The sequence below is a fragment of the Hylobates moloch genome, unplaced genomic scaffold (assembly GCF_009828535.3).
Source record: "Hylobates moloch isolate HMO894 unplaced genomic scaffold, HMol_V3 SCAFFOLD_1, whole genome shotgun sequence".
Classification (NCBI taxonomy): domain Eukaryota; kingdom Metazoa; phylum Chordata; class Mammalia; order Primates; family Hylobatidae; genus Hylobates; species Hylobates moloch.
The window spans coordinates 93,230,784-93,241,318 of record NW_026652276.1 but is presented as its reverse complement, the minus strand read 5'-3'; positions in this window follow the sequence as shown (position 1 = coordinate 93,241,318).

Genomic DNA, 10,535 nt, shown 5'->3' with positions numbered 1-10,535 from the left:
AATGTTGGCTGTTACTATTATTACCAGTGCTGTTATTATTATTCTTTTAGTCATCCATGTTGAAAACTGCAGTCTTTTGTTTGGATTGCTGGAAGTGGGATTGGACAGCAAGACCTAGGGAGCAGTCAGTTCCTGCTTTAATTTCTACTTTGGAATATTTATTTCATTCTTACGGCCACCACCCTAATTTAGGCCTCTATTACCTTTGAGTTACCCCATTACAACAGTTACAAAAGTAACTTTTTGTTGCCAGTTACTTTTTGCCTACAATTTATATCCTATACCACTAGGAGATCTATCTTTCCAAAAGTTGATTTAATCGAATTATTCTTCTACTTGAAAACAAACCTTCAATGTTTAATGCTATAGCATATCGGTAAATTCCTTATTCTGGAACTAAAAATTCCTTCAATCTAGCCCTAAGGTGTCTTCCTAGGCTCATTTCCCAAGTCCTTGCAGTCAAGGAAACTCTAGGTAAACCAGTCCATCTCTTGTGTTAGTCTCACGTTTTAGCTCCTGGAATATCCTCTGCTCACTATTCAAATCCCGCCTGCCTTCCAAGGGCCAGCTGAGATTTCCTCTCCTCCAAGAGTCTCTAGACAAGCCATAAGCTCTACGACTTGCAGCAGACATAAAGGACGTCAGCATCAAACGTCAAACTTTACTAATTCAGAGTGGACGTATATTGGATATGATTACGTAAAAAGCAAAGGAAAGGTGTAGAGTTTGAGAAAACCTCTGTGAATCATAAAATTTTAAATGATTTAATTATTTTTATACCGTGTTAGTCCATCTGGGCTGGTTTAACAGAATACCACAAACTGGGTAATTTATAGTTACAGGTAAACTTGAACAATTTGGGTTTGAACTGCCCGGGTCCCCTCATATTCAGATTTCCTTCTGCCTCTGCCACCCCTGAGACAGCAAGAACAATCCCTCCTCTACCTCCTCCTCCTCAGCCTTCTCAACATGAAGACAATGAGGATGCAGACCTTTATGAGGAGCCCCTTCCACTTAATAAAGAGTAAATATATTTTCTCTTCTTCATGATTTTTTTTTTAACATTTTCTTTTCTCTAGTTTATTTCCCAGCACTTTGGGAGGCCTAGGCGGCGGATCATGAGGTCAGGAGATCGAGACGATCCTGGCTAACACGGTGAAACCCCGTCTCTACTAAAAATACAAAAAGTAGCTGGGTGTGGTGGCAAGTGCCTGTAGTCCCAGCTCCTCAGGAGGCTGAGGCAGAAGAATGGCATGAACCCGGGAGGCGGAGCTTGCAGTGAGCTGAGATCGCACCACTGCACTCCAGCCTGAGGAAAAAAAAATACAGAATGTAATACATTTAACATACAAAATATATTAACTACTCATGTTGCCAACAAGGCTTCCAGTCAACAGTAGGCTATCAGTAGTTCAGTTTCTGGGAGTCAAAAGCTATATGTGGATTTTTGACTCAGCCTGGGGTTGAGGCGGTCGGCACCCCTAATCCCCCCTTGTTCAAGGGTCAACTGTAATAGAAATTTCTCACTGTTCAGGGTGCCGGCAGATGGGGTGTGTGGTAAGGGCTCTTTCTCTGCTTCCAAGATGGTGCCTTGTTGCTGCACCCTCTGCAGGGATGAACAGTGTCTTCACATGGCAAACGGAGGGAAGGGTAGAAGGGTCAAGGCACTCTCTGAAACCTCTTAAAAGGGCATTAATCCCATTCACAAGGCAGAGTCCTCATAACTTAATCACTCTCCCAAAGGCTCCACCTCTTAATATTACCAACTTGGCGTTTAAGTTCCCACCTATGAATTTTGGAGGGACAGGTACATTAAAACCATATAGCGATGGCAGGCAATGATAGAAGTAGCAAAGGGCTTGCTGTAATCTATTTTAATAAGTAGATGGCATTGTGTACAACAGAATGCCTGACATAATTGTTCAAGATCAAATTAATAGCCCCATCATCTCAAGTATCTATGCTGCTATGTGACAGATGCATTCCTAGGGAATCCTGCATGATAAAAAAAATTAATAGACCAAACAGGAATTTCAAATGCATACCATTATTGTTTCTGAAAAAATTTCAATAATAAAGGTGCTTTCTTATACCCGTGTGTAACTATGAAACCTAAATATTAATGAGCACATATAGTATTTTATCATATCAAAAGGCCTTTATTAGTTCTGGCACTACCGCTAGCCAGAACTTCTTGCCATTTATATAATCACCGATACAATAAATGGAGCAGAGCTGTAAAGAGTACAATGAGTTTCCGTTTTCAGAGTGGAGAAGCTTCCTAATTAAGACTGCATTGCAAATACCTTATCATGTAATGCAAATTGATGAAATTATAAAAGCCTATACTGTAATTCAATTTTTTTTCATAAAAAATAAAATGTTAAAGTCACTTACCTGAATTATCAGAAATTGCCAATTAGACAAGAAGTAGTTCATGGACTAAGAGCCAGAAAAGCTGTATTCTAGATTTGCCAATTCTAACCTTGGGCAAATCATTAAACTTTTCAAGGCTTGAGTTTTCTCATCCAAGAAATAAAGGGCAGGACCAGACAATTTCTAAGACTTCCCAAATCAGTATTTTTATACTCTTTTTTCTTGCCTACAAGGCTATTATTTGTGGGAAGTTATGTTACTTACTTACCTTGACCTTGAAGTTCAATGTGTCTATTCCCACATAACTTATTTTTCAAATAATCAGAATATAATTTCTTAATATTAAAATAATTATTAATTTTGAGTTTTCTTTTACTATTCACAAGATACTTTGGATTTTGCCATGGTCTGTTCTAAATACTGCATAGTAACATGACAAAATTGAATTGGTTCATTTTTTCATGCATTTTCTCTGCATTTCACATAGTATGTTTTTAATGACTCTGTAAAACCATAATACATTACTACACTTCTAAAGTTCAATAGTTTACCCTTACTAATTTTTTGCTTTCATGTCAGAGCCACACTCCCCCCCGCTTTTTTTTTTTTTTTTGGGCAGGAATGGGAGGCACTAAATAATTGCTTAACAACTAAAAATTAATTTTAAATCTCAGATCATGTCAGATCTTTTGACGAAACACAGTATCTCAATTCCAGGATTTCTTGACTGCGTGCTGGTGAGAAAAAATTTGACCATCTCACACCGGGTCTTTTTGCTGCCTCTTTCCTTCTTTCCCTAAGTGCCTAAGAGTGCTCTCTTATCTTTCTTCTGATTCAAGACACTAGATTGTATTGTGACACAGACTGATACTTTTCTAGAAACTCACAACTTTAAAAATGATAAAAATTACATGTGTAATGATTGAACAACATGACACTGCATCAGGCATTCATTTTCTATTTCATAGCTCAAGTAATGGCATCTAGGAAATAGCACTAGAAAAAAATGCTAGTTTCTAAAAAGTCAAAAAATGAAGTAATTATCAATATACAGGAACTTTTCTTTCTAAATAGTTTACATTTCAAACATGCAGAATTGATAAGGTAATTTTTTTTTTTCTTGGCCAAAACTACAAGCCTCAAATTTGAGGAATTTCAAGGTAATTAAATGGTGCCACCTATTGGCCAAATGTATCACTGCAGCCTATCTTTTTAAATACAGAGGATGTTCTATAAAGTTGGCAAAATCCTAAGTGCAAAATTAGAGGTTCTTATCCATTTGAGACAGTCACATTTGTGAATAAATTTTAATGCAATATTTCAAATTAGATAACATATCTCAAATATATAGCCATTTTGTTGTTAGAAGGTTTGTCCACAAGGGGTGTGGGTGTGTGTGTATGTATAAGAAATACACATATATGCTCATGAAAAGGACACTCATTGTAGCATTAGGTTATTTTTCACTCTGAAATGGAGGGGCATACTGGAAAAGCTAATAGCTAAAGGCAATCCTGGACTTACAATAGCTCTTTCTGCTGGTTGGGACTAAACAGTACCCACAACACGGGGGATCTAGTATTAGAAATGACTGTAATAGTTTTTTCATACAACTTATGGAATTAGTTAATCTCAGTGATTTTCAGTTATCCTTCATAATACAGTATCAGAAAAGGGGTTCTCATAGTAGGCTTCTACAGAGTCTTTAACTTGCCCGTGAAAATAAATGTCACTTTAAAATGAAAGCCAGAATTTAAGAAGCAGGCCACGAGTTCCGGTAGCCCTAAAGAATAAACTGCTTCTTTTTTGCTTTATTGTGACTCCCCTAATTTGTTGAGAGGAATATTAGTTGTATCTCTATTTTAGATTCCATGACCAACTTGCAGGGTTTTTTTTCAATATGCTAAAATATTTTTTGCTTCTTAGAGACACTGTCTTGAATTAACATGGACTTTTGGCTAATCTACATAAAACTACACTGTAGGTTAACCTACATTTATTCTAAAAAAACTAACATAAATAGAGAGCAATCTAGAAGCCAAGTGCTCATTCATTTGAGATTAATTGCCACTTCAGATCACTAATTCATGCTCCAGTGTCCCAGGAGAGTTAATTTATTTTCCATGAGTGACCACTTGACTCAGAAGGTATTTTAATTCATCCAGGCTTCGTACAGGACAAATCTTATTACTGTAACTTAGTTACACTACCATAAGCATAGTTTCCCTTTCTCAGCTTGTTTATTTAGTACCAGAAGAAAGTCTCCTCTGTGACCACTGGTGACTTAACTCAGTTTGAATGGGCACAAATCCAGCAACTGACAACATTGTGTGACACTGAAAATGGAAAGTTAAAGTTTAAAATAACTTTAAACAAGGGTAAATGAAGTCACATTCACTGTAAGCAAACAAGGAATAGACCTCATGTCCTGCAATCAAAAAGGGATGTGAAAAATAAAATTCTTATAAAATTATTGATTTCAATGTTGAGGATCTTAGTCACAAATTCAAAACAAACAGGAGAGATAAAACAGCAATTAATAACAGTAACCATGAACCTTCAAAGGCAACAACCTGAAATTATAAACTGATGATGAGCCATGGAGGCACTGTTTAGCCCGGAAAGTGCTGATTTTCTAGGGTACTCAAAGCTTGTACCCTTTTTGGCTTTAGTATTTTTTTTTGAGTCCCTCTACAATTTTACCATTAAAAATAACTGTCATTTGATAGCAATGCTGTCATTCACACAGTCACCAGATTCAGTAAATATAAAAAGGAAGACACTAAGATAAGTTTTAATTTCAGATAAAAAAATTTTTTTAGTATATGTACTATTCAATATTTGGGAGACAGGCAGTGTATTTCATTAAATAACCTATCACAATTGTGCTGATAAAATAGTGCTACAATTATAAAACCGGTTAAACTAGTCTGAAACTACGGTCATGCATATCTTAACTACAGGGATACATTCTGAGAAATGGGTAGTTAGGAGACTTCATCATTGTGTGAATATCAAGAGTGTACAAAACCTGGATTGTATAACCTACTATACACCTGGCTTCTAATGGTATAGGCTATTGCTCCTAGGCTAAAAACCTGTACAGCATGTTACTGTATTCAATACTGTAGGCAACTGTAACACAGTAAGTTTTTGTGTATCTAAACATAGAAAAGGTACAGTAAAAATAGGACTACTATCATATTTGTGGTCCAACCTTGACAGAAACGTTCTTATACGGTGCATGACTTCAATTAAAGATCTCTACACCAGGTTTTTGGATTAAAGCGGATACAGGACAAAGCTCCAGTTTGACCTCAACAAATCTAGATTTACTCTTCTGAATCATCATTAAGTCAATCAGCATCTAATTCACATCTATTACTGAACATCTGTGTGACAGGAACTGTGCTCAACCATCCTTCCTGTAACAAAACTGGACTTTCTGGCAGGCACTTTTTCATGAAGTCTGTGACAAGGATGACTTTAAACTATTTAAAAACTACTAAAAATTAAATTTGTAGCAAAATGGCATATACAGCTGAAACATAAGCTGTTGAGTACAAACCAGTGTTTAAAAAGTTTAATACCTATTTTTGTACTACTGAATTGCCACTCATTTTAAATAGTGGCAATTTAATGACACAAAATCTTTATACTAGAAGATGTAAGAGATTGTAACTTAAATATAATCCTATCTACATAAAATTAAAGCAATTAGAGCCTCTATTTTTATATAGAACGAGATCCAAGCAGATTATATAGCATTGCAACCCTACCTGTTTAGTCTATTTTCATTTAAAGGAAACAAAGTTAGTGACTATGCCATTTCATATAAATACACTGCTCAAAATGCAACATTTCATGAACTAACTGAAACAGTGAAAGAACTGTTAGATTGATTGATAGAGAGGAAATCTACATGGATGACTCAATGTTAGAAACCCTAAGCATGATTTAACTATCCAAGGATTAAGAGGTTCTGGGAAAACTCTTAAAGCTCTTGGCAAAAATGATCATGCTATAAATAATGTAAAACATGTCTAATAACAATATTAGTAAGAAAAATAAAATGCTTCGAAAACTTGTTTTATATAATGTAAGCATTAATGTATAATTAAAACTCTAGCTAAACATTTAAAAAGAAAGTAATTTTGCTTCAAAATTTCCTTTACCTATAAATTTTAGTTCCTTTTTAAAAACTGGATTCAGTTTAAGGGCCCTTTGCTGGCATCATTTATTTTTGAATAGGTTCTCCCACTATTTTGAGTGGATTTGATTGTATTTTAAAAAACTTTATTGGAGTATACTACACATACAAAAAAGCGCACGTAAGTTTGTACAACTAAATTCATCATGTGGTCAATACTCAAATTCAGAAAAACAAAACATTACCAACATTCCAGAATCCTCTTTGTCCTTTCTTCCAGTCAATTCTTCCTTTCCCAAGGGTAAGCACTATCCTGACTTGTAGCAGCAGAGTTGTGTTTTTGTATTTCATATTAATAGAATTACATAGGATGTACTCTTGCGTCTGGTTTCTTTGGTATATTATTACTTTCATCCATTTTGTTGCTAGTTATAAAGCATTTATTCTCATTATTATATAGTATCCCATTACGTGAATGTGACACAACTGATATATAAATTGACAAAAAAAATTCTGGTGTGCATTTGAGTAGTTTCTTACTTTTGGTTATTTAGGACCGGTATAGACTTTTACATGAGTAAACATCTTTTGGTGAATACACACACACACACACACACACACACACACACACACACACATATGCATTTCCGGTTGGTCTATACCTCAGAGTGAAATTGCCAGGTCTTAGGGCGCATTAAGTCTTAGAACTGTCAGTTTTCCAAAGTATTTATACCACTTTACATTCCCATCAACAGAATTTTAGGTTGTTCTACATCTATACTATAACTTGGTGTACTTTTTATTTTTTCATTTTTCATTCTGGTAGAGATGTAGTGGTATGGTATTGTAGGTTCAATTTACATTTCAGATGATTAACGAAGTATGGCACCCTACCATGTTTATCGACCATTTGAGTATCTTTCTTTGTAAATGTTTCTTTATTCTTCTGCTGGTTATTTGCTTACTGATTTTAGGAGTCTTTATATATTTTGAATACAAGCTGTTTATTGGCTATGTATATTGCCAGATTGTTGAATATGTATTTATCTTTAACTCTGCTAGCTGCCTTCTCCTTCATAATGTCTTTTGATGAATTAAGAGTTCTTAGTTGTTTTTTGTTTTTGTTTTTTTGAGACAGTTTCGCTATTGTTGCCCAAGCTGGAGTGCAATGGCATGACCTCAGCTCACCACAACCTCCGCCTCCCAGGTTCAAGCGATTCTTCTGTCTCCTGAGTAGCTGGGATTACAGCACCACCACACCTGGCTAATTTTTTCTATTTTTAGTAGATATGGGGTTTCTCCATGTTGGTCAGGCCGGTCTTGAATTCCCAACCTCTGGTGATCCGCCAGCCTCGGCCTCCCAAAGTGCTGGGATTACAGGCCTGGGCCATGGCGCCTGGCCAAGGGTTCTTGCTTTTAACATGATCCAATTAATCATTTTTCCCTTTATATGATTATATTGTGTTCTCTTAAAAACAAATCTTCGTCTACTTCAAAGCACAAAGATTTTTTTTTTCCCCTAGAAGCTTTAACCTTTCACATTTAGAATTGGAATCAAAAGTATTTTGATGTGTCATGTAAAAGTAAAAATACATTTTTCCTATATGAATATCCAATTGACCCAGCAATATATACTGAAAAGATCCTTCCTTTCTCACTGCACTGCAGTGTCACCTTTGTGATCAATCAAGTGACCACTTATGTGCTTTTTATAGTAGTGACATGGTTTTACCTGATTATAATTTCCAGTAATGAATGGAAGACAAATGCTCAAAGTCTCAAAAAACAAAAAATGCTCAAAGCCTTAAGTCTAGATAATTAAGTTATAGTTTACATGTATTCTGAGAGGGCAATGAAAACCCTATGAAAAAGTTCAAAATATTCTGGTTAGTAATGAGAGGATAAGAGGAAAGTTATTACTGCATATTCAATGGTGTGTTTAAGTTTAGTAGGAAATTGGGTCCTTACTTTCCAAGTAGGGGAGGCAAGATTGAAGACAAAAAAAAAAATACAAAGGAACTGTGTACAAAATCATGTGGTGGAGACCAAGTACTGTACAAATTAAGGAAAAGACCAGTGAGGGATGGAAGAGCCAGGAAAGGTTACATAGAGGAAGTGCGACTCAAATCCTTGAACTGATTTAGGCCTGATTAGGTCTCTCTTAATGCAAAATATTAGAGCCTTCATTTTTCTTTTCTATAGCTCCTTAATACATTAAATAAATTAGCAAATCTGACTCATTTCCTTAGATGCCTCTAATCCACCAACTATTACTGAGTTTTAGAACAGACCAGAGGTTCTAACCCTGAATGCACACTGAAACACCTGGGGAACCCTTAAAAAGTACTTATGTCCAAACCTCATCAGACTAATGATATTAATCTGTGGGTGTGAGGCCAAATCATCAGTATTAAATGCCCTCAGGGGATCTAAATGTACAGTTAAGGTTGAGGACTTTTAATCAGTGGTTCTCAACCCCAGTGATAAAGTTGTCAGATAAAATTCAGAACACCTGGTTAAATATGACTTCTGATAAGCAAGTATTTTGTCCCATAGGAGAAATTTAGCAATAACTGAAGACATTTTTGTCATAACCATGGATTGCTGTTGGTATCTAGTAAGCAGAAACTAGGGAATGCTGCTAAACTTCCTACAATGTCTAGGATAGGCCACACAACAAAGACTGGTTCAAGACGTCAATAGTGCAGTAGTGGATAAACCCTGCTTTGGAGCAACAACAGTCACAAGGATAATATAGAGTTGGAACTAAAGAGAGTTTTGTTCAAATGTAAGGACTAGGTTGATATTACAAGTAACAGGAACCCAAGACATACATGAAGGTTTTAAACTTGAAGCTAGAGAACTATTGTTTGAAGTCTAGCATTCTATAATTAAATTTTTAGATAGATGTTTCAGTAAATTTTCAAAGAAATTCAAAGCACATAGCGTTCAATGTAATGAATTCCTAAGTTTATGAAGTGGCAGCATTTATTAGTTAACCTGAAAGTTCTTTCACTTTAAATTCTGCAACTCTTGATATATTTAATCAGACACTTAATAGACTTCTTGATTATGACCATGAAGAGTGAATACAGAAAAGAAACATATATAACTAATGGACTCACGGCCAAGTCCCAGTGCTGGGTCTTAACACTAGCTGTGTGACCTGATGCAAATGCTCCTGTTTCCCATTTTGTCTACTATCAAATGAGGATTGTGGATCACATGATCTGAAAGATCTCTTTCAGCATTTAATTTCTATGTGCTTGATAAATTTTCATCTATGTAACCAGCATCAAAGAACAAAAATTCCTAAGTTCTTGTGAAAACATAAATTTAACAACAAACTTTTTTTCAGTGACAGATCTAATAGTAATTTCCATGGCTCAGTCTTATTTTAAAAGGTAGCAAATTTATGTTTAAGATACATAATTTTACAAATTCTTTCTTGTCCACAAGGTCCTGATCAAGTGAACAAAGTTACCTGAGGTGTTTTTTTTCTGTGGTATCTAATAGTCAACCACTTTCTATTATTATCATTCAGTAAGAGTTCCTTGGGTTATATTTCTAAAACCTGAACCTTGCCGTAATACTTCAGAAAAAAAGTTTTTAACAGTTACTGCTGATCATATTTGTTTCTGGAAATCCTGTTAAATAGCAAGTTGATAGAGTCTCGCCACCATGTACCCTATCTCAGTACAACAGAATGCACAGACTTGGCCACCTACAGGGAATAAGTATCATTTTCGATCAGTAAGTGACACTTCATAATTGTCAAAGCAAATGTTGAAATTTCAAGGGAACCTGCCTTAAAGAATGGTGCAAGGTAGGAAATGGCTGAATAAGCAAAATATACATTAGAAATAATGCAAGTGGTGCAAGGTACTTGACCAAATTCTGTATTGTGTAAAGCTGTCCTCTGTACTGTGGGATGTTCAGCACTAACCCTGTTCTCTACCTACTAAGTTCTGTAGCACAACTCCCCCATATCTCTCTAAATTGTGAAAAT